The sequence below is a fragment of the Bombus flavifrons genome, chromosome 2, assembly GCF_040668555.2.
Source record: "Bombus flavifrons isolate JBK064 chromosome 2, iyBomFlav1_principal, whole genome shotgun sequence".
Taxonomy (NCBI): Eukaryota; Metazoa; Arthropoda; class Insecta; order Hymenoptera; family Apidae; genus Bombus; species Bombus flavifrons.
This window is the reverse complement of record NC_138443.1, coordinates 10,881,653-10,907,137: the sequence shown is the minus strand read 5'-3', so window position 1 is coordinate 10,907,137 and position 25,485 is coordinate 10,881,653. Positions and strand designations below refer to the sequence as shown.

Genomic DNA, 25,485 nt, shown 5'->3' with positions numbered 1-25,485 from the left:
CAAGTTTAAATGACCTCGAAATAATTGGGTTAAATTCGAGTTAGAATGAAAACGTTGTAGAGTGACAGAACATTGTTCTGTTGTGCATTTGTAAACTTTTTTATATCTTTACAATATTCTCCCGCCTTTGTGCTTATACATGTCGTAAGCTTTTAGACAGCATAAAAATCGCTGTGTTCAGGATAAAAATCTGGGGTCAAGGATGGAAGATACACATAGAATCTGGCAAAATAGAAAATCCTTTTTAGATTACTCGTCCTTTGATAAGAAGAATTTTAATGCAAAGGTCATGGGAATATAGCAAAGCTGAGAGATTCAGCTGAAAGCGACTCTCCTCGACATATTGTTCGTGTAATCTGTTTCATTTTTCGCACCCACGAACTAAGCAATAACAAACAACACTGTTTTTGTTTCGTTCCTTTTATTCCAAATTTATAGAAAATTGTCTTAACCACTTTTTAGCCTTGACCAACGTTTCTTATACGTATGTAATGTCTAACTTTCTTCAAAGAAGACACGCAACATTATACGATATCTCAAATGGAAGGGGTAGAAGAGCTCTAAACACGCTTCGAAATAATTAAAGCCCATATAGTTTCTCTTTGTCATCTACATATATACGATCATCGGTCCGTTGCAATCAAACATTAACAGACGTCAGTTAAAACGTAACGCGGTATAATTTATTCTTGCGTTATAATTTATCCTCTTTTCCAGTGTCAGCAGAAAACGTAGCAAAAACATCTTGGCAAAAAAAGGAGGCGGTAGTGGCGGCACGATGGCAGCAAGGGAATGGGAAGAAAGATTTCAATGAGCATCCGTGGATAAAATCTTGAATAACGTTCTCGCTCTCTTAAAACAACGGTTGATTTATCTTCGAGAAACATTTCTTCCGAGGACAGGTTCGTTTCGATTTTTTAAAAACTCCACGCTACATCGATTAGCTTACGAACATCCCACTGCGGCGAACGTTAATTATTAAAAACGTGAAATCACGGTGAATGGCGATTACGTGTTTAAATGTGAAATGCGTTTGACGCGGCGATTAATTCAACGTGCCACACTGGATTGTTAAGTCGGCAATGTTTTGTCCCAAGGCGGAATAAATTACCCACGCCTGCATGAGACGTTCGCCGAACGGGATCTCTGATCGACCGAGGCTAATATTTTCTCTTGTTTGTTTCGTTGAATAAGGTAATCTTCAAATGCTTACAAATCAGATGATTAAATGAAGGTTCAACGATGTCCAGGTTCATCTTAAGTTCAGAATTTAATTATACAGTTAAAGAGATCGTGACTGGTTTGGTAGCTACGTACGAAATTTGCTTATAAATGAAGACCATGAAAGAAATATGAGAAGCAGAGCTCTTATTAAATTAACGTTTAATTAAATAAAATTTAAATTTAAGCCTCTATTATAGGTAGATCCAATAGGTGGAGTCCAATTTTCCATCTATTATGAATTTATACTAATCGTTTATATCGTTCCTCTTAGTATGTGGTGTATGTTAATGGGCACGCTACGGCAACAATGGCCGGCAACCATGGATTAGCGAATAAACCGATGATAGTAACGATTAAGGAGCAAATTGTTCATTACAGTACAGCTGTGTGCGACAGTTATATTTAGGACATCTGGAAATATTGCTTGCGAACTCTTGTCTCCATTCTCTTTGTCAAATGTCTCGCGTTCATTTCATTAAGATATTGAAAATTCTACGGTAGCTCGTTATCTGAAATAAATTAAAATTAGAAGTTCTCGGCGGTTCAACAATTGTTCGTCATTTCGAAATTACTCAATGTTTAATATCCAACATTTGCGATGAATTGTGAAATATTCTATATTTACCGAAATATTGAACTATGCTCGTTTGTAGTTTCTATATACATTTTCAGATTCGTTCCGAATTTCGTCGATATAATTATATTCATGGAAATTTCAATTTATAAATAAAATGTATAATTTATTCAATACGCTTCCATCAGCCGCTGTATATAAAATTATAGAACGACAGAAATAGCGTTTGTATAAACTAATTTTCTTCACAAATAAAGCTTTTTTACAAATATCTATCATCAGAGTATTATCGGAAAAACAATGCATTTCGTTTAACGAAATCGAAAGGCGATGAAATTTATGAGAGAAAAGGTCGATCCCTACGGATACCGATTATCCGGAATAAAACTTCAATAAGGAAGGTGGTGTAGCTATTCGACGAGTTAAATGTGCCATAAGTAATGCATCTCCGATCGAACGTGTGCACCGGAAAAAGATTACCTTCACTTTTCTTCCGCTAAATTTTATTCGTCGATACTAAATACTGGTGCATAGTTTTAGAACAATTCGCCGATACTGTGGACAAAACTGTTGCTATATACTAGAGCGTTGGTAGGCGAGGTGATCTGTTTCTGTTCATTTATCGGGATATAAAAATGACAACGTAAGAGGAACGGAAGTGATTCGTTTGAAGGGAAAGTAATATCTCACGTAATTTCGGTCTCCGTTATTTGCAGGATTTATCGAATCGCGTAAAAAACTGCTTCTTACGTTTCCTCCTTTAATCGAGTCCACTGATTAGAGTTTCAACCGGACTTTACTTATAGCACACGTCGATAATGGAATTGTCAAAATGAAGCGTCTTCACAGAATGAGGATAATTTAGTATTTCAGATTGCAATTTATAACACGGTACTTCGTTGCTTCCCGGTATGCTTCGTACGTCTCTGTCCGGGATTACAAAGGGTTATTTCGATTATCTTCCGCTTTTAATTTTCGAGGATTTCGTTTCTACATAACCGCTTATTTTTGACAATTATTACGATTGTATTCTAAATTGCTTGCAATTTAATTTAAATTACATGCTTCGAGAAATTAAACGATCTTTCACTTTCTTTTTTTTCAATTAGATATCTAAAGAAACAGCAACGCATCAAAAAATTCTACGTCTACTAAGGTCAAATACGTCAACAGAAAATTATGTAAAAAATATAGAAATATTATGAAATATATCACGGTAATAGCATTCACTCGATGTCGGTGATCCAAAGGTTCGTAAAATGAAGTCGGTATTTTTGTAACAAACAAAATCCTCTATCTCCCGATACAAAGAAGTTGGAGAAATCCCTTCGAAGAAAGCAACCAAGCCGATCCAGTTCACACCTCACTCGTTTGTTCACTTTAGAACACGTTTAGTGTCTCGTCGGCCATTACCCAAGGAAACAGACGGACTGGAGCACGCGACGATCTCGAGGAGGAGTCTTATCTCAGCCGTCGTGAACGCGACACGTGTGAGAGAGAGTTTTACGCTCGAACGTTACACCTGATGGATCTCATTTACCGCGCGTATCTACACTCGCGAGTGGAACTGTCAAGGATCGCATCGATTCACCTCTGAAATGCAATCTTGCTGGAACGGTTCCCGGTCGTTAGTACTTTTTCCAGGATTTAAAGCGTTCTTCGTTCGAGCTTTATTGAAATTGCGGCATCGATCCTTCAGCCAGCGCGTTCATTTGTTACAACTAAGACGCGCCGCGAAGAAAGCCAAAATACTCGTTTTATACTTCGTTTTCATCGATTCGATAAAGAATTCTTTCTTTTTATTTCGTGTTTCAGTGAGCTTCAACGGAGTCCCTTTAAATACGACGATGGTTGTGAAACGTTTCCCGAGAGATCACCGCGGTTACTTTCAGTTTATTTTCTTGTTTGTAAATTATTTTTAAAAGATTTTTAGCACCGACCTTTTACTGATAATTTCTACGGGTTAAAGTAAAATCGGAAGCTAAAAGCGATAAAATTGTTATTGCATAAAATCGAAGGCTTCGTTTTTGGGGAAAATTCGCTTGAAAATCAATGGATATATTCCTGACTGACATTACAACATCATTTGGCCGCGACTTTTTATACTTTGGGTGTATAATGCTAAGACATTCTAGCCCAGCTATTTGTGGATATTTCACCATCCATATTCTTACTTCACTCCATATTCTTTTTAGACTTTCTCGACTTTGCATTTTTGATTGTCGGTATTTATTTATTTTCATTATTAACAGATGTCAAAGTGATTTATTATACGGAACAAAATTGGTCGTGTCAGAGATGCCTCCTTAAAACGGCGCATTTAGCATGATGGGACGAGCAACGACCTGTCAGCCGACGATATACGACCGCCATTGAATTTTGCTTGTGCAATAACGCAAAGTCGCGGGAATATTTCTCGTTCTACTTGACGCGTGATAGAATCGGGTGAAATGAAAAATTGTGTGGCTGCGCGACCTGCGCGATGTAACGCATCAGTGTTTACGCATCAACCCCTTCCGTTCGTTTTCGAGTTGAGCATCGGAGGGCTGAAAAGCAGCCGATTCACCACGACTGACGCGATGGAAAGTTAATTGCGCGTGAAACGAACGGAATGGGTTGTGACAGAGTACTGGCCTCGATATATTCGCAATATATATATGTATCCATAGTATAAGAAGCGTCGCGAGTATTTTCATACAGAGCAAATGAGATTGCGTGGATAAAGCAGGTTAAAAAGAGGAAAAAGAGATAGGGTGCGTCGTTTGTTACGCGGTAGCTACTTTATCAATTCAGTTATTTAGGAGGCTTAGGGAATTTCTTTTAAAGAGGGAGGTTACGACCCTGGGGGAATGTTGTTTGAATAAAATTGGGCTTAAGTTGTAGGGGAGGATAAGTATGAAAGTATATTGGAATATTTATTGCCTGTAACCGTGCCAATTTGTTTGTGGAAGCTTCTTTGAATATTGAACGTTTGAAGTTGTTGAATTTTACTTTTCAAGTTGTTAGATCACGTTAGATTTTAGGAAGCAGAGGATTTCTGTGCGAAACTTTTAGACGTCTGATCTTTTTGTTTCTACGATTTTCATACAAATATTTTTTTAGCACGTAACGAACATAGCAATTAATTTGTAATTCCTTCGTATATAGAAATTAAAAATTGAAGATATAATATCTGAGTATAAATAGAGGGTGAGAAACTTTCTATCTATTATTCTACATAGCAAATACTCTCTACAATAACGTACATTTCAACGCTTGAAGTCAATTAATCATTCGGAAATTCTCAATCTAGACACCTCTTCCTTCCCGAAATATTGACAAACAGAATTGTACAATTGTTAAAAACAAAATTAGATTTAACTAAATCAAACCAAGCTATATCAATGCCATAAATTCCTGTCTACTCGAAATCCATCGTGACAAGATTTTACATCCACGATATTATTCTTCTTCCTCCTTGCTTCAATCTTCCTTGAAAACGTAAAAGTTGGGGTCGATTATCCGAAGAGTGGCACGTTTTAATAGCGTGGTTTCGCGTCGGAAAATAAGGTTAAACCAGAAGCGAGATGACGAAAGACGAAGTTTGTTGGCGAATAGTCGGAGGAACGATCTTTCGTGGCGACTTTTAGCAAGGTCTGTGTGCGAATCCGCGCAGAGCTCTCGTAAAAGCACTCGTCGGCGAAACAAACGCGCGAGCACAGCCTGCCGTGACTTCTGTTGCGAATTGCTCGCGTTTTGTAACGCTAATATGAAAACTTGGCCGCGGAATAATTCCTGCGGCCAACGCCACGCGATATTAGTTTATTTCCTTCCTGTAACAGGGTGTTTCTAGCCAACAGTTTTTAGTACGCAATGTATCATCTTTACAGTAACAATTTTTTCTTGTAAGAACAAATTGTAATAAAATAGGATTTTTTGAGCCATAGAAGCTTCAACAACTTAAACTTCAATTTTGAATTTTTGCATAGAACTACCAAATTTCGTATATTAGAAGGCATCATTAATCTATAGTATAATAACAGAGGTAGAGAGAATATCGCGTATTTTCTTTAGATACAGCAAGAGAAAGAAACAAGGACGAGAAAATTATTTCAATAATAAATTATTTGAATAACTTTATCATAAATAAGCCCGAGGTAAATATCCCACTTTATCCCACGCTAAGTAAAATAACTTTTATCAATTCATTACACTTAAAATACGTCGGGAATTTAAAGGTTTTTTGCGATTAAGCATTTCAAGAGCAAAAGTTCCTTTTTTGCTTTTTCACATGCCTTTGTCCCTTTCGCTAGTATACTATCAGCAGCCTTTATTTAATTACTTTCATCTTGTATCACGGCACTCGCTACTCTCCATGTTCTGACCGCGGCCGAAATCCGCAGCCCTTCTCTCATTTGCTTCTTTTCTCTATGCTTATACGGAAATTCAGTTATGCCCTGATACCAGCCTCTACTTGTCGATACTCGTTCCGCTCCGTAAATTCCGCTCGACGATGAGAAAGCTCGCGCTGCCTCGGAAATCGAAACTTTTTATCACGAAACCTCGCCGAACTTGTTCGTCCCGCGCGAGTCCACCGTTGCAATTTGCGGCGTGGCTTCTCGAAATCGCTGACCAAGTTGCGAAAAGAATTAGTGGATAAGGAATAATCGCATAAATATCCGTAAATATCCGTTTGCGACACTGCTTTCTTTTGGAATGCTATTTTGTTGCGGAATAATATTGCACGAGAGTGGAAGTTGAGGATATGTTGTTCTGTTTATGGTATGCGCAAAATTATTTGAAAGTTTGGTAGTACAAATAGTTCTACGTTAATTAGTGAGTATTTGAACGCGTACCACAGGAAAGTTTTATGTCCTGTAGTTAGAATGTTAGAATTTAATTATAGAATTCATTTTAACAAAGTTAACAATTATTTAATGAAACTATTTTGTAATCTTTGGATTGTAGGACACAAAGATTTTGGAAATATATTATTCTGAATCCTACGATATTCGAAATGAAATCTCCTTGTATATTATTATAATATTATATAATATATAATACAATATACAATATACAAATACAATATAATGTACAATTTTATATGTATGTAGTCAATTGTCCATAAAAAGCATTCTCTTTCATTCATCTCGCCCCAAGTTCTATCACACCATATACGATATTACTACAATACGTTATTGTTTCCCAACTCGCCTCCCATACTCCATAACTATTGCTCCATCGAATCCATCACCCTGGAAAATCATGTTACACTTACGAAGACGTTGTTATAGCTCATCGAAGGCGTTAAGACGTAATAATAAATGGTCCTCTCCTATAAACCACAGCGATTAGGGTGAGTTAACGAGTTAGCTGACGCGGTTTCTGTTGCCCTACGAATTACGATGGGACAGTAGTTATATCTACTTTTTATTACTGGCACACTCTCAGTCTATTTACCCGTGACATACAACGTTTGCTGTAAAAATAGTAGAAAAAAAAGACGGGTGTAAGTATAAAAACACGGAGGAACTTCTTATAGTGGCTGGTAATGTCTTCCCATTAACGTATCCTTTGGAACGATCGTGGAATCTTGGAGAAAGAGGGACTGAAATGACATCGCGGCGAAACTTCCGCGAAAGTTGTCGCGCAAGAAGACTTGGATGGTGTGCTAAAGCGGTCCGGTTGTTTCTATGCTAATGTTATGGAACCGTGGAAACGATTCTTCGGTGAATCTAAATGAAATCACCGATCATCGTCTTACTGCCGCTGGAACAAGTACGACACTCGAGTTTTGTTTCAGTACTTGATAACTCGTTCAATTATGGTGTTTGTATGCTGTTGCGGAATAATCGGGGTATATATGCTATTTCTTTTTTCATTTCATTTAAAAGTAACACTCAGCCCAAAAACGTTAATTGTTTAAGAGATGCGAAAAACTGTCTTCCAACATTATGACTGTCAGCGAAAAGAATAATAGTCATAGAACAAGATGAAGTTTCAGTTTCGTTAGAAAATACCACTATGTTTTAATTTTTCCAGCATGAAGAATAATACTCATAAGAAAATCATCGTTAAAAATTTTCACCGAACTGATAGTTTTAGAAGCACATTTGTAACAACGCTACAAAAATAATTTCACAACAAACGACGCGACAAAATAATTTCTATAAAGTTTAATAATCAAAAGCAAAGCGACATGGCCATATATCAAGGCACTGCTTAGTATCTCCACTTCACTGTATCGTCGTTTATCTCCACTTGGTTTCCAAGTCTGAATGAAACCAGTGTTGTCATTGAATTTCGAATCGAAGCAATTGAATAAATCTAGGTTATCCCTAGGTTCTAACAAAGGTACCTTTGTCCGACGATTCTACTTTGCTCACAACGACCACTCTGTGCAGTTCGTCGTTCCCGGTAAATCCATCACGAGCGAGTTGCACAATCGCGTCATGTCGTAACTCCTAAGTATGCCGCATTTACGGCAACGCTTTTCCTTATTCACGAATATTCACGAATTAGATTAGCATTCAGTGGTGGTAAACGTGATAGCGTCGCCGAACGTCGGTACGTACCCGAGATAACTTCGAAACTCGTGCCGGAATTTCGTGATATCGTCAAAGATTACGCGACTACTTGCATCTGGTTACACAAACGCTCACGTTCGTTGCAAATTTAAAAAAAGAAAGAGAGAAAAAAGAGAAAAAAGAGAAGAAGAAAAAACCTGGGTAAAAAGAAGATAAAGGAAGGTCGATTTTTTTTTTTTTTGTCGAAGTTACGATAACCGAGGTCGTTTTCCCTTTCTACGGATTGCGTTTCAGATATTAGCCGGGCTTTGTTCGCTGGGCTACGAGACGAGAAGTTTGGAAAACAAAAATTGAAGCACTTTCGTTGGCCCGTTGAAATTCGAGCGGAAAAAATTAAAAGTGAAAGAGGGGAAAGCGAACTAGGAAAAGTTCCCGTTCCTGTGAAATTGTTTCTTTCGTTCGTTTCCACCGCTTCAGGGAAGCGAGTCGCGGCATGGAAAATAAGTTAATTCCAGAGGAAGAAAAATTAGGATTTAATTTTCAATTTGAAAACAATATTACAAATCTGTAACCGGGAAACTTTTCTCAAACTTCCGGGATCCGGCCCGTTCTTTATCTACTAAGAGAACACCGCTTAAACGGGTTCTCTTTTTGCCTCTGTCCGCGGTTATATGCGAGTTCTTACACTTTAACGGGTTTACCAGCGGAGACGCTATTTCTTTTTTCGTTCCCGACTTTGCATTAATCAATGTTCAAGTTTTGGTTGATGAGTTTTGACTGAGCTTCGGATTTCTTTTTACCAATGTCGCAGGAAGACGGTTCTTGGAAGTTCTTCATAATTTAAACACATTATAAATAATTTAAAACGTGCCATGGTATAAGATAATTAAGTTTGTCACTCAGCTTATTCCTGGAAAGTTTTCCAGCGTCGTCCATGTATATTTTAAGCACCCTACTTCTACGCAATGTACTCTCGTAAAATCAAGTAATTAGTGAATTATATTACGTTTATTACAATCTCCCAAGATTCAAACTCATCTTTTACTATTTTTATACCAAGAGACATTTTTAAGCTAGCAACCAAAGAAATAATCATAAAAGACCAAGCAACCTCGAATATTATCACAATAATTTTATATTATATACATTAATATTTTTAAAATTTATTATATTTATATACATCAAAGAATCCACGCAATAAATCTTCTTCTTGAACAATGACGAAAAGAATCGTCTCGTTTGTAAATCCCACTCTCCCTCAAAAAAGCAAGATAAAGGAAGAAAGGAAACACCCTTTGCCGGGATTAGAAGCAGCCACCCTAGCTGGGGTACTTTAAAGCAGCCATAGGCAACCCCTTCTTACCGCTAAGCTAAAACTGCAAGCGAGTTCGTTACAAGGTATTCATCTATGAAACTTCCTCGACACGTTCTTATCAAGCACGTCGATTCTTCGACGTGAATTAATTCCAGCGTGTAATCATTCGCGTCTTACGCCTTTACAGCGGTCGTTACGTTTAATTTCTGAGGGCATCGTGACCCGGTTCCGCGTTTCCTCCCTCTGCTCGTTATTACACCAGGAGAACGGTTGATCCACTCGACAGTTGGAGCAGCCACAGCTGCAACCTAGCCAACCGAGGCCCCGTATCTCTCTTTCTCCAGCAATGCTGGCTGCAACTGCTGTGCTACTGCTTCTCTACCGCTGTAGAATTCAAACCAGCCTCGTTCATGAGAATTGTATATATCCATGGAGCACCTGACGCCGGCGATCGCCTTCAAATTTGCACACTCGTTCATCTTTTATTCTATTTCGCCCCTCTATCATGCCTTCACACTCCCGTTCCATCGATGTTTCTTATTTCGTCTCAGCCATGTCGATCTTTTTCCTTTAACCCCGAGTCCACATCAAGCCGGCTAGCTACCACCTTTCTTCCTCGAATAATTCTAAAGACAAGTATAGACTCTACACCTTTAGAACAGGAATGATTCACCAACAGTGATAGACGTAAAGATTGTTTTCATCTGTATTTGATTCAGACTGAACAGTCGATATTCTTGATGAATGGAACGGATACTTCATTCGTAGTAAAGCAACAGCGACAAGTCTAAACTTAACAAGTTTGGCAACAAGGAAACAACCGTTCGGATATCATACAGTTCTACTGACTAATTAATCGTGTCAACAATTTCAATCGTCGATAGTTCGAAAATTTATGAAACGAATTTCAGTATGGAACTGAGGCCTGAATACAGTTTTCATTTTTGACGTTCACTGTGGATGAATCATCTATGACGCACATCTGAAACGTAGAAGTGTAAATACGCCTTAACTCCGATAGATGGAAGATTTTTGCACGCACATGGAGCTATGAGTCTTCTCAAGCGGAAATTATAGCTTCTGGTTAGGCGGTTCTTCGCCCTGGCGATACCCTTCGCTTTTTCCTTCATTTACATCCAGCATAATTTACGCGAGCTAACTGCAGAAACTTCACGTCCCATTCCTCTCTCTCATGCAGGCCTGCTGTTGCATAGATCGATAACGGGAACTCGTTTCTTCCGTTTCTTTTTTCTTATCATTTCTTTATTTTCTTTTTCTTTTTTCTTTTTTGCTCCTTTGTTGTTCTTCGTTTCAGTTTGTCGTTGCCTCGGTTCGAACGCGCCTTCATACCGCTGCTTGTGAAACTAACATAATTTTAGCAGATGTGGTTTGTGATGTCCGCAAATGTTCGGAAAACGGGAAACTTCTTGTAGTATTAAGGAGAAGTATTAAGTTTTTACACTGTTGATTTTTGTTTTTGATTCGTTGGAGCATGTTGCACAGAGGAGTTTGATAACTCGAGACGTCAGCTTTAACTTCTCGCTGTCTCGCTGTGCAATTTTGAACGAGAATGATTTGAGAAGCTTGTTGGGTTTTACACACTAAATGTTACTGACTAAGAATATAGAAGGAGTTTATATTATAATTTAATGATCTACAACTTCTTTGTAAAAACAAGATTTAAGTTTGTCTCCTTTGATGCATTGTTACTTTCGTTTCTTTCTTTCCTCTCGCAAGGGAATGGAAAGCGGAAATATGTATGTATTCCGTTTCTTTTTTCCATACAAAAATCCTATTTCTCATGCCTTTTGATTACACTTCCTATCTTTTATCTGAGACTGTATAAAATATAATATTGATCTATAAATTGAAAAAAATGTAGATATTGAATGTACCAAAGGGAAAAGCTCTTAATCTGACTTAAGAATTTATCTTACAAACAAATTAAATGAAGGATAGGTGACACCAAAGTTAGGCATTATTCGAATTGTCTCGAATAAATATTTATCCAAGATAATTATCGGGATAAATTCATATCAATCGAATAATTTATCTGTAGTATAATTACATGTTATAACAAATTATTTCCTCTATTTATTCGAATAATAATTGCAGAATTATTGGAATATTAATACGAATAATTATTTGTTTCCACATAATTTTTTACATTATAAGTATATACAAATGCCAGATACTGTAGAATTTTTACTATTAATATATGCGAAATGAATAATTGTCATGAATAAATGTCAAATGAACAATTTACCAAAGAACAATAAACTTTTTAATCTGGCATTTGAGAAAAATTGGTTATAAAAGTCAATATTACAAGTGGACAATGTAGCTTGAAAATATATCTCACGTCCAATACCATGTTCATCCTGATGTAGCATAAATATCTGTATATAACATATAATTTTATCGAATAAGATTTATTCGACTAAATTTTTATTCGGATAAATCTTTATACGAATAATTTCTTACTCAAATAAATTTTTTTTCAGGTAAATACTTGCTCGATCGCATATTTATTCGCTAATGGCGAATAAAATATCATTTTTTATTTTTATTCATTATCAGCTTTTCTCAACACTGGATAACACTACTTGCCCATACACATTTCCTTTCAAATTTTCACTTTTCAAACATTCTCCTAACTCACTATTACTCGCCTTAAAAACGTCTTCCAAAAATCCCGCAAAATAGCTACAACCAACGCGATACATATTCCTACTACCACGTAGCAAAATTACAATACAACATCGACTTCCAGCATCGATTTCCGAATTCCATAACGAACAATGATACACGCGACAGAATCGAACGTGCCATCGAAGATCAGTCGATCGGAGAAAGCTACTTACGTATTACAATCGAGTCACCGATGATACATGACTCTTTTTCGGTTTCGGATCAGTGTTACAGCCTTTTGGCAAGCTGCCCATCTTCCATGGCTCTTCTATAAGTCTCTACGAAGAGCGCTGTGGAAGTCCTCGCTGCCTTTGCCCTCTATAACGTTCAAGACATATAACTCCGGTGTCGTGATTGTGAACATAACTCGTGCCGAAATTTTTCAGCGCCCGTTGAATTGGAATATAAATCGTCTGTCGTCCGGGTGCGCGCCGTTTCCGCTGACGATCCACCACCACCGCGATTAACCGTGTCTGTCACGCGTGCGTGTACCAGTAGTGCACCACGGCCACGAGAATTGTTAATGCCTATCGTACTGAGGATTATTGCGAATGTTTTCGATCGAAAATCTGTCTCTTTTTAATTTGATTGTTTTTTTAGGTAATTGATTGAATGTATAGTTAGTGTCGGATGTGACGACATTCATTATCGCTCATAATTAGACTACAGAGATTTATGTATTTATGAGAAGATTGAAAGTGCAAAAGTGCGCAGGATGCAAATAATTTACAAAAATGTATACAATATTCAGAGTATAGCGAACTCTATAATATTTAATAAGTAAAACAATCTATCTAGGTTTAATTATCTTCGTAAGAATATGAATTTGCATAATATCTTAGGGATCCTTACTTAACTTGCATAATACAAGTGAACTACAAAAAGTGTACAAGCTATTCAATAGATACGTTACATAGTAGACTAATAGTTGTATAAAGATATCATTATGAACTATTTTATATAATTCCGTTTAATATAATTTGGATGAATAATTGATTAGTTAGTTGCAAGCATTACATGAATCTTTTAATTTAAATTTGATGCATGTTAATGCATATTGAAATAATTCGTAAAACATTATCCACAACTCAAAAATGAACATAATATAACAATTAAACAATGGTTACGTTATAAATTGTAACAAGTTTTATTTGTACAACGAATATGGCTGTATATGAAAATAATTTATATAACGCGAGGAAGATCTTTGTTAATAGCAACATCATTAATAACTGACATTAAATTGCATTAAAGATTTAATTACGATTATCCAGGTATATTAATTAAATTTAAAACAGGGATTATTAAAATATTAACATTGACTGCAATATCGAAATGCTATTAAATAAGGATGAATATTTAGACACGACGAATATTTTAATTCGAGCCACTTAAATCTGATTTTTAAATAATACGCGCATTTTAATAATAATCCATCATACGTGACAAGATCTTAACTAATAACGTTAAAACGTTTGATCGATTCTATTCATTATATGATTTATCGTTTAACTATCTTAGTTTGAAATTTTTCTTCCACTCTTAAACGACAGAAGCCTTTCTATTCATGATCGTTAGAAGGTATCCTTCTATAGCTAAAGAAGACAAAGTACAGAGAAAATTGGCCTCGAATTAGTATTCTTCGAGCATAGAAATTAATTCCTGATCGATTACTATTTCGCTACGGGAATCATAATAAGGCAAAAGCTTATTCGGTCAATACTTTCTCTGCGCATCAATAAAGTGCAGAAAATTTCATCGATCAATTACGGATATTATACTTTCAAAGTTATTCTACTGTAAATTAATTTCTCCTTTTCTCTTTTTCATCGTTCATTTGCTAGTTAATCAGTTATCAATTTTTCAGCTAATTTATTTATATTAAAAACTAATCGAAGTACATCTCGATAATTAATGATTTTTTAATTATACCACGAAGCAAAGTTGAAAATAACCAAGTTATTTGAATTCATGAGGGTAGTAACTTGCAAGGATATTTCAAGCCATGTAAATCACAAGTTCACACTAGCAACGTCGTTTCAGTTTGCTCGAATTTAGGTGACTTGACTAAACTAAACTAGACTTAATTGTTATTCACACAAACTTTGGGAATGAACTGTTATAAATCTCCTTAAGAAAACTCAAAGTCAGCTTCGTATCTTGATAAAAAGAAGCCAGATTATTTGTATCACAAAAGTCGCGGTAGCTGTTTTCAAAGTGTTTATAAAGGTGAAATAAAGATGTTTCTTCAAAGATTATTTCCCCAGTCTGTCGTCGACATTCAAAACGTTCTCGTATATTGAGGAGCGTTCGGCCATCCATGCGCTGGCACATCGTAATAATCTGGACGTGATAAAACATAGTTTTCGTTGCGTTTCATGCTGGAGAAAATACTGTTCCGTTTGCTGGAGATACTTCCGTCTGTCCGCAAAGAATATTTTCTCCGTGTACACGAAACGTTCCGACGAAACTACGAAACGATGGATCGTCCAATAGCGAAACAGTTTATATTATTCTTCACTTCTCCATCCTTTCCACTCTAGATACCAAATGCAACAATAACAGTGAGCAAATATTAAAACACAAAACGTTTCATTCAATCGATATTGCAAGCGTAATTTATTTTATCGATTAGATTCATAGCTAAATTGGGTATTTCTCTTTCTGTAGATATACGGAAAAAGGATACCTATTTGAATATTCAATGTAACAACTGTTTCATAAAAATTTTTCGTAGCTAGCATGACGATCGTGATAATACTCTCTAGAAATTCCCTTTTACAGTTCAAAAGACTTATCCTAAAACATGTATACACAGAAACATTTACATTGCGACTATTCAATATGCTGTATATATGTGCTGGTGTCCCTGGAATTCTAACTTCTAAATATCGTAGTCATAGCTCCTTTTAAAAATTCTCTTATTGTTAATCTTACACGTTTTATAGTAATCTAGAATTATTTTATTATATGTAATGTATTTTTAATGAATAAAAGAAATATGGGAACATAAAAAATATAACAGAGAACATATACGAAAAATGTACAGATCTTACATCTTTTTTAGTACTGTTAAAATTTTTTAATTTTTTTCCACTTTGCTTAATTATACTGAGCTTAATAAATAAATGAATAAAACATAACTCGGTAAAAAATTAAATCATTCTTTTTCCTTTAAACAAATCATCCCAGAGGTAGCTGTATCTAGATACAATTTTCCTCGAAAGAAGAATTTTTGAGGAGAGTTTTTCGCACGTTATCTCCAATAATGGATTAAAATACACGTTTATCGTCGATAAAATGTTACAGCTGCGCGATATTATAAGAATATATACAGCATCGAAGAACGTTTGGTATTCCCCTGTATTTATCTTTCGTGCCTTAAATCATCTTCATGAAACAATCTATTATGGACCCGCGAAACACCCTGTATATCGGGTCTATTTTCCATCCGCAAAAAATTTATCGGTTGCGGAGTTGCCGAATCTAACCGGCTCGAAATCCAGGGACACAAAAATGCGCAGTCGATAGATCTAAATACAAAAAGCTCCAGACCTTTGAATCGCCTGTGATCAAAAAACGAATTCACGCGAGATATCGTGCAGTTGATCATCCTACACCGAGTTAACTGCGAACCATGTCCGTCGATTACAACAGAAAAAGAATGGAAAACAGACAGGCGAAAACTGTCAACGAGCCGATGTATCGGGTGTTTGAATAAAAAAAAAAAAAAAACAAGCAAAGGAAAGAGATTCCTTACGAATTATCGGAAATACGATGGAAAAAGCCCGTGGTTTCAATTCAAACGAAACATGTAATTACACCGGGAATTCGTAACAATTCGCGCCAATCAGTTGATAATCTATTTTCGCCCCAGTTATTGTCGATGCTAACGCTATTCTTTCTATTACAGGTGTTTTCCACGAAGGATGGAGTGTCATAGCTCTCGGACTTATTCATTTCGAAGTTATGCATCGTAAGGTGAGTAGTTTTAGCAAATTTGTCATTCTAATTTCGGCGACATTCACTTGAAAGATCTTTTCATTGCATATTAGTATTCATAAGGAATTTTTCATTTTACTTTGATTATCAATATTTTCACTTGTTAGAAATTATGTATTATAGTATTCTGCTTTGGATATTTTATGTAATTTTGCATGTCATATGCAACTTTCGAACTTTACACGAATGCATAGAAATCCGCGATATAATTATCAGAACTTTGTTTAACAATATTTTTTTAACCCTCGTTCTCGCGACTGGCCACAAAATTTATTCCTCGCATTGAACGTCGCCTAATTTCGACACTATTAGTTGATCCTGATGAACTATAACACAATTTACTTCACATATAAGGATACAAAGCGTCTGCCGTAGGTTTCCCGACACGACTTTCATTCCCTAGTTCCGCGGAATAAATATTCCATTCCTGCAGTCGTCGGGGCTCACTGTCAATTCGGTGGCCTCTCAAACAATATTTATTTAGCCGGTATCGATTTTGTTGGCATGATATTGGTTTCCCGTACCGTTGCTTGTATTTTACCTCTCTCTTTTTCTCCCTATCCCTCTCCGTTTCGGTATTTTCGCTCGCTAAACCTCTGACCCGCGTTCGTTTTTAACCGTTTCCATCGTTATTTCTTGCACGGCCGATGAAAAATCGTGCAGAAGCTCTAGGGTAAACTGATTTATAAACATTCAAGATTCGAATCATCGTGTTCGTCGCGCGAGGAACGCCTTATAGGCTTATATATACGTATCGTATTTTCATGAAGAGACGGTAAAGATTTGTCACGGGGAAAAAGAGATGTTAACGGAATAAAAATAAGGGAAAAAGGAGGGAAAGGGAAAAAGCAAAATAGGAACGTCGAGTGTACAGAGAGAGGGATGAAAGCTGTTTCCGCGTGCACAATACTATTTCCGGCACAATGATGGATTCAATTTTCGATAGAAATACATTCGACTCGATGGGTACAATATTATCTTCCGGAACTGATATTGTATGAAAGAAACTTCGAAATAGTCTAGTTGCTTGTCCTCGTTTTCATCGCAATCGAAAGACGATTAATTTCGGTCTTAATGCGTGTAATTAACCGCGTTATATTATCAGGTTAATGCATAAGTTTGTATATTTTTATACGATAGATACGATACGTGAGATACGATAAGAGATATATTTTTTCAATTTCGTATCGCTTTATTAAATTATTTCGAAGTAAAGGTCATAATCTTGAAATCTTGTATATCGACCTGATTTAATTACGTCAACGAGATGCATTTAAGAAAACGATTTACTTAGAATACTTACACAGGAATATGCTGTGTAGATTTTCGTATTGAAAATGGATTAATTGCCCAACGCATTAGAATTTCGCCGATGTAAATTTTAGCGTGCAAATATTCCTCTAAAGCGGTAAATGTTGGCTCGAGTATATTTGAATACGAATTCGATGTAATTGTATACGTATGAATCTAGCAGTGATTTTATTCCTACAAAATATAAGTGATGACACTGAAATTACCAAGTGAAATTGAAGCAATGTCAGTTAAATATTCTGCTAGAAAGTATTCGAATGCTTTGCAACTTCGTAAAATTTAAAAATTTGTAAATCGTCTTTTATATTCGAGTGCTTAACAAATGCTTCTCGAAATTTAGGAACGTCTAATTATTCTCTAAAATACCAATTTGTCGTACTGTAACAAGCCGAATGGATTTCGTGATTTTCCCACTAATCGCACGTTACAAACCATGTGTAAAATATTAAAGCAACCTGCTCGATAACACTGAAACGATTAGCCACCAGATTTGTGCAGCGATTGCGGATGCATTTAAAAATTCGTTTAGATTGCCGTCTCAATTTTAATAACAGAGTACAAATTTTCTTTTAGTCTTCCCGTTATCACCGTTGACACGCGAAAACCGACACGGCTTAGCATTTTTAATTAACGATATTAATGCATCTCGTCGCGAATGTGTAGTGGGTAACATAAGATACACAGCGTGCAGCCTGTAAAGCTTATTTTTGTTCTGATAACGTTGAAACGCGTCGAATACGCTATTCGTTCCGCTTTATACTTAATATAAAAATGTCAGCCGATATGCAATGTAAAATTTTTGAAATTAATCTTAGATGGCATTGCGTGCGTGACACAGGATATTTAACAAAGTTTTCACGTTTTTACCTGATAACTTGATTTATATCGACAAATGGTGCTGCTATACACGCAAAATGACACCCAGTCGATTTATCCGAAAGTAATTCAGCTTACGGATTGGTTATGGCGGTAACAATGAATGTTTGCCAACGATACACATTCGAATAAGCTTGTTCTAATAAACGCGAATAATAGGTGTCACAGAGGGTCGTCACGCGAGCCTCTAACGATTTTATCGATACTGCGTATACGACCACCTCGTAATCAAACACTTGTTCATCTTCGTTAACCATGACCCTGTATAACTACTGTCTTTTTTTTGTTATAATCGTAAAAAATGCGAGATTCTGACTGGAACGAAATCATAATATTAATACTCTGACCCGAACGGAATAATAATCATATGTCGTTACTAATACACATTTATGTAATGAAATAAATGAGAGATGAAGAAGACATTGGTTGTTTTATGACTTTGTTGTCAGGATAATCACTTATCAAAATTAATTAAATATTCGGTTCGGGAGACGTACAAATGTTGATAATAGAAATTAGTGCATTAATTCATAAAGGTATTATAGACATTTCTCGTTTGATGTGATATACTTCATGGGTGCAGCTTCGGTGAACTTCTCGAATCGGATACCAAGGACTAATTATCCAAGAAGCGTGTATTATAAGAGTAATTATGAGATAATCGATCCTATTACCATCTATTAAATTGAACACTCACATATCCAGTGTCATCGTGTTACCGTGTGCGCGAACGATATATATAGTCAAATACGTAATTTTTCTTCCCAGACAAGTCACCGTAATGGCACGAAGGTGCGTCCTCAATATGTTGCGCGATGAAGCAACGCATTTGCATAACGATCGTCGTTATTGGAAGCCAAACTGTGTATCATAAATAGTCCAGCTTGAATTGGTCCAGGCACGACGTGGTAATATCTTCCAAATATGCACCAATCGTCTCGAATGACATTAGTAATACGAAAAGTGGGTTCTGGCCTGGACTAAAAGAGTACTTGGAGATATTTAGAATAATTTTAGAGTAATTCTTAATTAAGAGTCTCGGCTGACGTCGCTTATACAAATTCCGTAATCATCAAGCACGACCGATATATCGTGACTTCCAGTATTCCTGGCTATTTACATTGCCAGTCGAGGTCCACTCGTGAACGGTCGAGCAAATTGAAGGATCACTCGATGAACTTATCGGATAGGTCTCTGCAGTAGACATTGTTGCTGAAAATAGAATTCTCTGTATTTCTGCGCTTCGATCGCACGACAATATTACCTCCGCTTCTGAGAATTTTGTATCCAACAATGAAAAGAGTTTCCACGTTATCTTGTTTTAGCATCGAACGTAATCGAGGAAACTAACCTAACAACTTTTCCAGCAATTATTTCATATATTTTCTGATAATCTATAGATATTGTGTTGTGTTTTAAAGATATTTGAAGAATATATATAGTTGGACTGAGCTGCTTCTCTGAAATTATAATTTTGTTTAATTAATATGCATATGCATTAATAGATCATATTCAAACGTATTGAATCTTCTGTTTGTAAAGCTTGTAAATACCGTTTCCAAATTGTTATTTAATTAATTATCGTTATTAATATTTTCGAATACGTAAATGTGAGAAAGCAGGGGAAATTTTTCTATAGCTGCTTGTAATTCTTATTCTAAATATTCATTCGTTTTAAATGAATACAGATTAAGCATCTTCGAAGGATGCATTTCATTTATGGTATGAAATTTCAACGATACAGGAGCTTTCCATTTAACCGGGGTGTTAAACGTCACGCGTCGTTCTATCAATCGTGCTTCGTCAGTTCGATTATCCTCTGTGTCATTCGATGTGATCTTCAAGCGTTTATGCGTCTGTCCGTCAGATAGGTTTCTCCCTCTGATTGGCTGTAAATAATCGCTTTCCCGTCACAGTGGCTCTTCGCCCGTACGTCATGCCACAGACATTCAAGATATTACATTGATTCGCGGAGTGCCAGTCGTTTCGCGACGCTACCAACTTTTCGGATAAATTATCTGTTTTTTTTTTCAATCTAACAAAACGATCATACGAAAGTTACACAGTTAAGCGCTTGACAAAGTTTTTACTGTTTTAGTGGAAGAATCTTATTAGCCTCTTTATACTTGGTTACGGCAATATCATTTATTTCTCGTACGACATTCTATTCGATATTCAAATGTAGGGAGAGAATGGATTGGCTAACTTGAAATTCTCTCCTTTCGAAAGAGATTACTTGTGATTCAGTCTTCAATTTGTTAAAAGAGAAATTCCTATGCTAAGAAGCTGACTTGATTTCATCATCGACAATTCGCAATTTAAAAGATACCAGCCTCTTGAAAGACAAACTGATCTAGTCCAATTGCTCTGAATTTCTCAATTTTATTACGTAAGTACATAGTTAATATCCAATTCTCAGGAAAACAAATTATATACTTACTCCATGAGTTCTTTTATGACAAAAGAATGACATAAATAATAGCAAATTCCAAAGTAAATTCAAAAAATAGCTTTTCCAACATCATCACTCTTTTCCGTTTTTCAGTCAAAGGACTGTCTCACAAAATGATTTATTTCATCATTAAAAAAATTCCTCCTTCTCGTTTTAACGTCAGGGAAGAATTATTAAAATCGTCACGCGAAATCTTGAAATCCTCGCTGCTCTCTTTCTCTCTCTCTCTCTCTCTGTAAAGCAATCCTCTACGATACAACGCAAGTACCATGGAGAGGTACTAGGAATTTATCAGTAGCCAGATATAATTAAGCGTGTAACGGATAACCGTTGCGCTCCCAAGTTCGACGGTGCATATACGTTTCGTTGCACAAACAACGTGGGCCAGGCCACTGTTTCTACACCTTGCAGCCGAATTCCGATGCTGTCGGCCAGCCACTTATCTCCGACTAATCTGAATGTAATTTTAAGTGAAACAGTTTCCGAGAGTTTAATAAAGCGGCTCTCTCTCTCTCTCTCTCTCTCTCTCTCTCTCTTTCTCTGTTTCTCTCGCGAGCGCTTACGGCAACAAGTGCAAATTACGCTGCTATTCCAGCAAGAGGACGGATCGGTGACTCGGTGAAGGTAATAATTCTCCACTGGTTCACCTAACACCTTCTACCACCCTTGTCTTATTATTTGCACGTTTTAGCGTTACCTATTGGTGAAACCATATGTTTTTCTGAACGAATCTGTATCTTCTATCGCGAACATTTTCTCAAATAATGAATATTTCGAGAGATACTTGCATTTTTCATTGTCTAGTGAAAACATCATAATCCTAAGGTAGCAATTTATTAAAAATTTATATGTAGAAGTTTCAAATATTAAAGTTATAAATTTAATTGCGCACTTATTGGATAACCATTTATCATTTTGGCATTTTGTTGGCATTTGGTCTGATCTTTTGTTTGCCTACGTAGGGGTTAAAGTAAAGCTAAAACGAAAGTCTTAGAATTAAGTAAACTCTATAAGCAATTTGTTAATTAAATTGTACGTGATACTGAAATATTACATAAGAATTGACCAATCCACTTACAGCTGTTTTAGTATCTACTATATATTTTCTTACAATATTCATTTCGACACGAACCGGTAGCCTTTCAAAATATTACTAGCTACCCTACGAGTATGGGATTTTCATGTAGTCTCGACGATGCCAGACTGCCGTCATTCGGGTGTACACCCTCGTTCCCTTCTTCGACAACACGAAACTGCTGTCGCAGTAGCCGAGGGTTGCCAACATGGGTGGTTGGTCGTCGAATTCGTTTTCTTCGCCGTGCACTCGTGGTACTGTTCTCTACACGGAATAAATGGCGCGTTTTGGACGCCCTTGCACGACCGTCTCTTCCCTCATTCCCGTCTCGACTGGTTTTTCCACTTTGTCACCTTAACGCCGGGTGTAAGAGTGGCTGGGCTGCAACGAGGGCCGGCTTTATATCCGTGGCCAGATAAGAGCGTAGGGCACGGAGATTTACATGGACAGAGTGAAATGCAGGCACACTGGAATGCGGGAACCGGGCCGGAATGCTTGGATTTTTCGCCAGCCGGAAACAAGGGTCTGCGAACGGCTATTCCGATGAGCTGCGTACGAAGGGAAAGAAAGCGCCACCGGTCCGCAGATTTATCCATGTTAACGTCCACCCGCCACGCTGTTGGACCTGTCTTTTTACGGCTTTTTCCCTCGACCCTTGATCAACGTTTCTGTGAGGTTTTTGTTTTTAATTGCAGTGGTTTAACGCTGAAATTAGCAAAGATTTTCAATTTTTTAGATTAATTGGTTTTACTATTATTATCAACCAAGATTTCTAACGCTGGAACTAGAAAAGATATGAATTTTTTTTGGACTAATTGGTTAGATTAATTGCAATTGAAGAATTTTCGGGAATAAGGCGGTAGTTTCAATTTGTTATTAAGGGAATGTTAAGGAATTTGAAGAAATCAACATTGACTTGTATTGAGATAGACTCATTGATTGTATAGGTATATCTATTTATTTCCTAATAATCTAAGTATTAACATATAATATAATACTTATGTACATATTACAGGTGAATGGTTTGGTTATACCTTTAAATCCTGGTTCCCCATGGTTCTGTTAATCTGATTTTCATTATCTGCTTCACATTCACCGTTGATCTGCTTTTCATTATCCTATACTATATGCTAATAACTCACACAGGCAAATAATTCACACAAAATCTCAATTTACATACGTGCTTTAAATGAACTTATCATTAATTTTTTGTTTTGCAATGTCACGTATAAAATTAAATACGTACGTGCTAACTGAAAGTCTTATGCTAAAGTTCTTGCACTTATTTACTTTACTCTTCATATAGGACATTGTATTTGTTAAATAAATACAAATGTTACGAATATACGTTTAGAATTACCATAATAATCGATGCGTTTACTCACGGATTAAATGCTGCAAAATTTAGATCTGTCAAAATTACTCGTTGCTTGTGTGGTATTTATTGACACGTACTGTTCCGATTCTCGTTGTTAGTGTTTAATTGGTTAATTAAGCGACTGGCGTTAGCTCTTAGATAAATAACGAGTGTGAAGTATGATACATTCTAAGTAGTGTAAATTGTATGTTCGACAAAACTAATTGTCCTTAAACGTGACCCGTTCGAAAGTTTCTACTAGTGTTAAATATGAAGTACTTGTATTTAGAAAATGGAACTTTTCTACAATTTCTAGGATATTTTTTTTTAATTAGTTGCAATTTAATGCAATTACGACTATATATAAAAATCTTTCTATTATTGACTTTTACTAGTGAATATTATACGATATTGCTTTCAGTATCATATGCGCACAAAATTTGTCTCATCGAAGCGTAATAATTCAGGCGTAAGATATACGATCTTGAAAAGAAATACCCAACCAATCGCATCGCATATTATCGACATTTGCCATCTGCTTCGTTATCGATAAAGCGACAGACAGGCGAAAAGCGCAAAATAGGTCTTCGACCTACATTCTTGGTGATTCATCTTTGAAATGCGAAAGTTTTCCACTCGGCAACCTACGTCAGTTTCAGAGAGTACGTGGATTCGATCTGATAATTAGTAGCAATTGCCGATGAATCCGTTGCGGATAGATACGAGCGTGCATGAAAATGCCAGTCATGGATTGTAAAGCGACTAATTTCTAAATTGAACTTCGTCGTCAATGCTCGTTAAAATCGCCTTTTATGTTTCTCGATTTTTCTTGAGTAGTATGCCTTGACATAATTAATTATACTCATATGCAATATGATGTGCCACGCAGAAGCTAAACTGATTAACTCCATTAAGACTAAGTTGTGAAAAAATTTTTACTGTCATTAAAAAAATTAAAAATTTACTTGAAGATTTCCAGAAATATAAGTGATAGGAAAGGATGGAAATGTGGTTCTTAAAATGAAACACACTAGTTGTTTACTGGTATTAAAAATAATAAATATTCAGAAAATGTACTTAATCGGCTGGATTTCTAAATGATTCTCATGTATCACGCTCTTGTGACGATAACTAATTCGAGATAATTGGAGCAACTTCTACCTACCGATATCCGAATTGAAATTAAATTCCTGGTTTAATTGATTAAACATTACTCGCTCGTTGTACGTACGCACGGCTCTTTAGCTGGCATGCAATAAATCTGTGAATAGCAACGAGACGACGCGTGATGATGCCTAATGTGTCTGGGGAAAATAGTTACGCTAAATATTATTTGCATTATTGTAATTGCCATTTGCATCGATGCAAATCGCTCGGATTTTAATGATGTTGGGGTGTGGCCCGTAATTAATGGCTTATACAGCGTGAGACATAATTAGAACCATTTTAATAATTCTATGATAATTTTACAACTGATTGATTTAGCTAAATGAGTTCATAGCCCGAAAGAAACCGTAATTTAATCTTTTCCTGTCGCTTATTATTTTCGAAATTTCAACGTCAATTTTTGATTCTCTTAAATGGCAGCCAATTCTTTGTCTAATGATCAAAATTGTAAATATATATTTGACATGTAGGTTCATTATTCATATACGGTTTATTCTATTACACAGTGAATATTTTGCAAATAGTTGAATTGGACTTAATGGATGTAATTGTCAGCACGTTTATTGGATTTGTCGCCATTAGATATTTATGCAAATTTCTTTTCAGATGGAAAATTTCTTTGTCTATTATATTTTGGATATTTTATATATTTTTATATCTTCTACTCTTCTTCTCCTACTTCTGCATCTTCAAATTCTCCATAAATGCATAAAAGTCCGCAGTATATTAATAACCTATGTCATAAGCAAATTTAAATCATACCATGATTTGACTACTGACCTATTTTTATAAATGAAAATACTCAGTGACCTATAAACAAGAATGTACGTACTTCCAGGAACTATTTCGCATTCATTGATATTACCGGATTCCGGGGACAACACTGCAATTTAATCTAATTCGTTCGTGGCGAAAGTTATTTCTTCGATCGTGAA

General features: G+C 36.1%; 1 protein-coding gene across 4 annotated transcripts in view; it reads left to right on the top strand.

Annotated features, from left to right (window-relative positions):
- Positions 1-25,485, top strand: part of kek5 (leucine-rich repeat, immunoglobulin-like domain-containing kekkon 5 protein) — a 292,283-nt gene that overhangs the window by 26,770 nt on the left and 240,028 nt on the right. For all 4 annotated transcript variants that reach the window (XM_069132089.1, XM_069132086.1, XM_069132090.1 and 1 more), the window contains exon 2: positions 16,224-16,291. The gene's annotated coding sequence lies outside the window, so the exon portion shown is untranslated. The remainder of the gene's footprint in view (positions 1-16,223; positions 16,292-25,485) is intronic.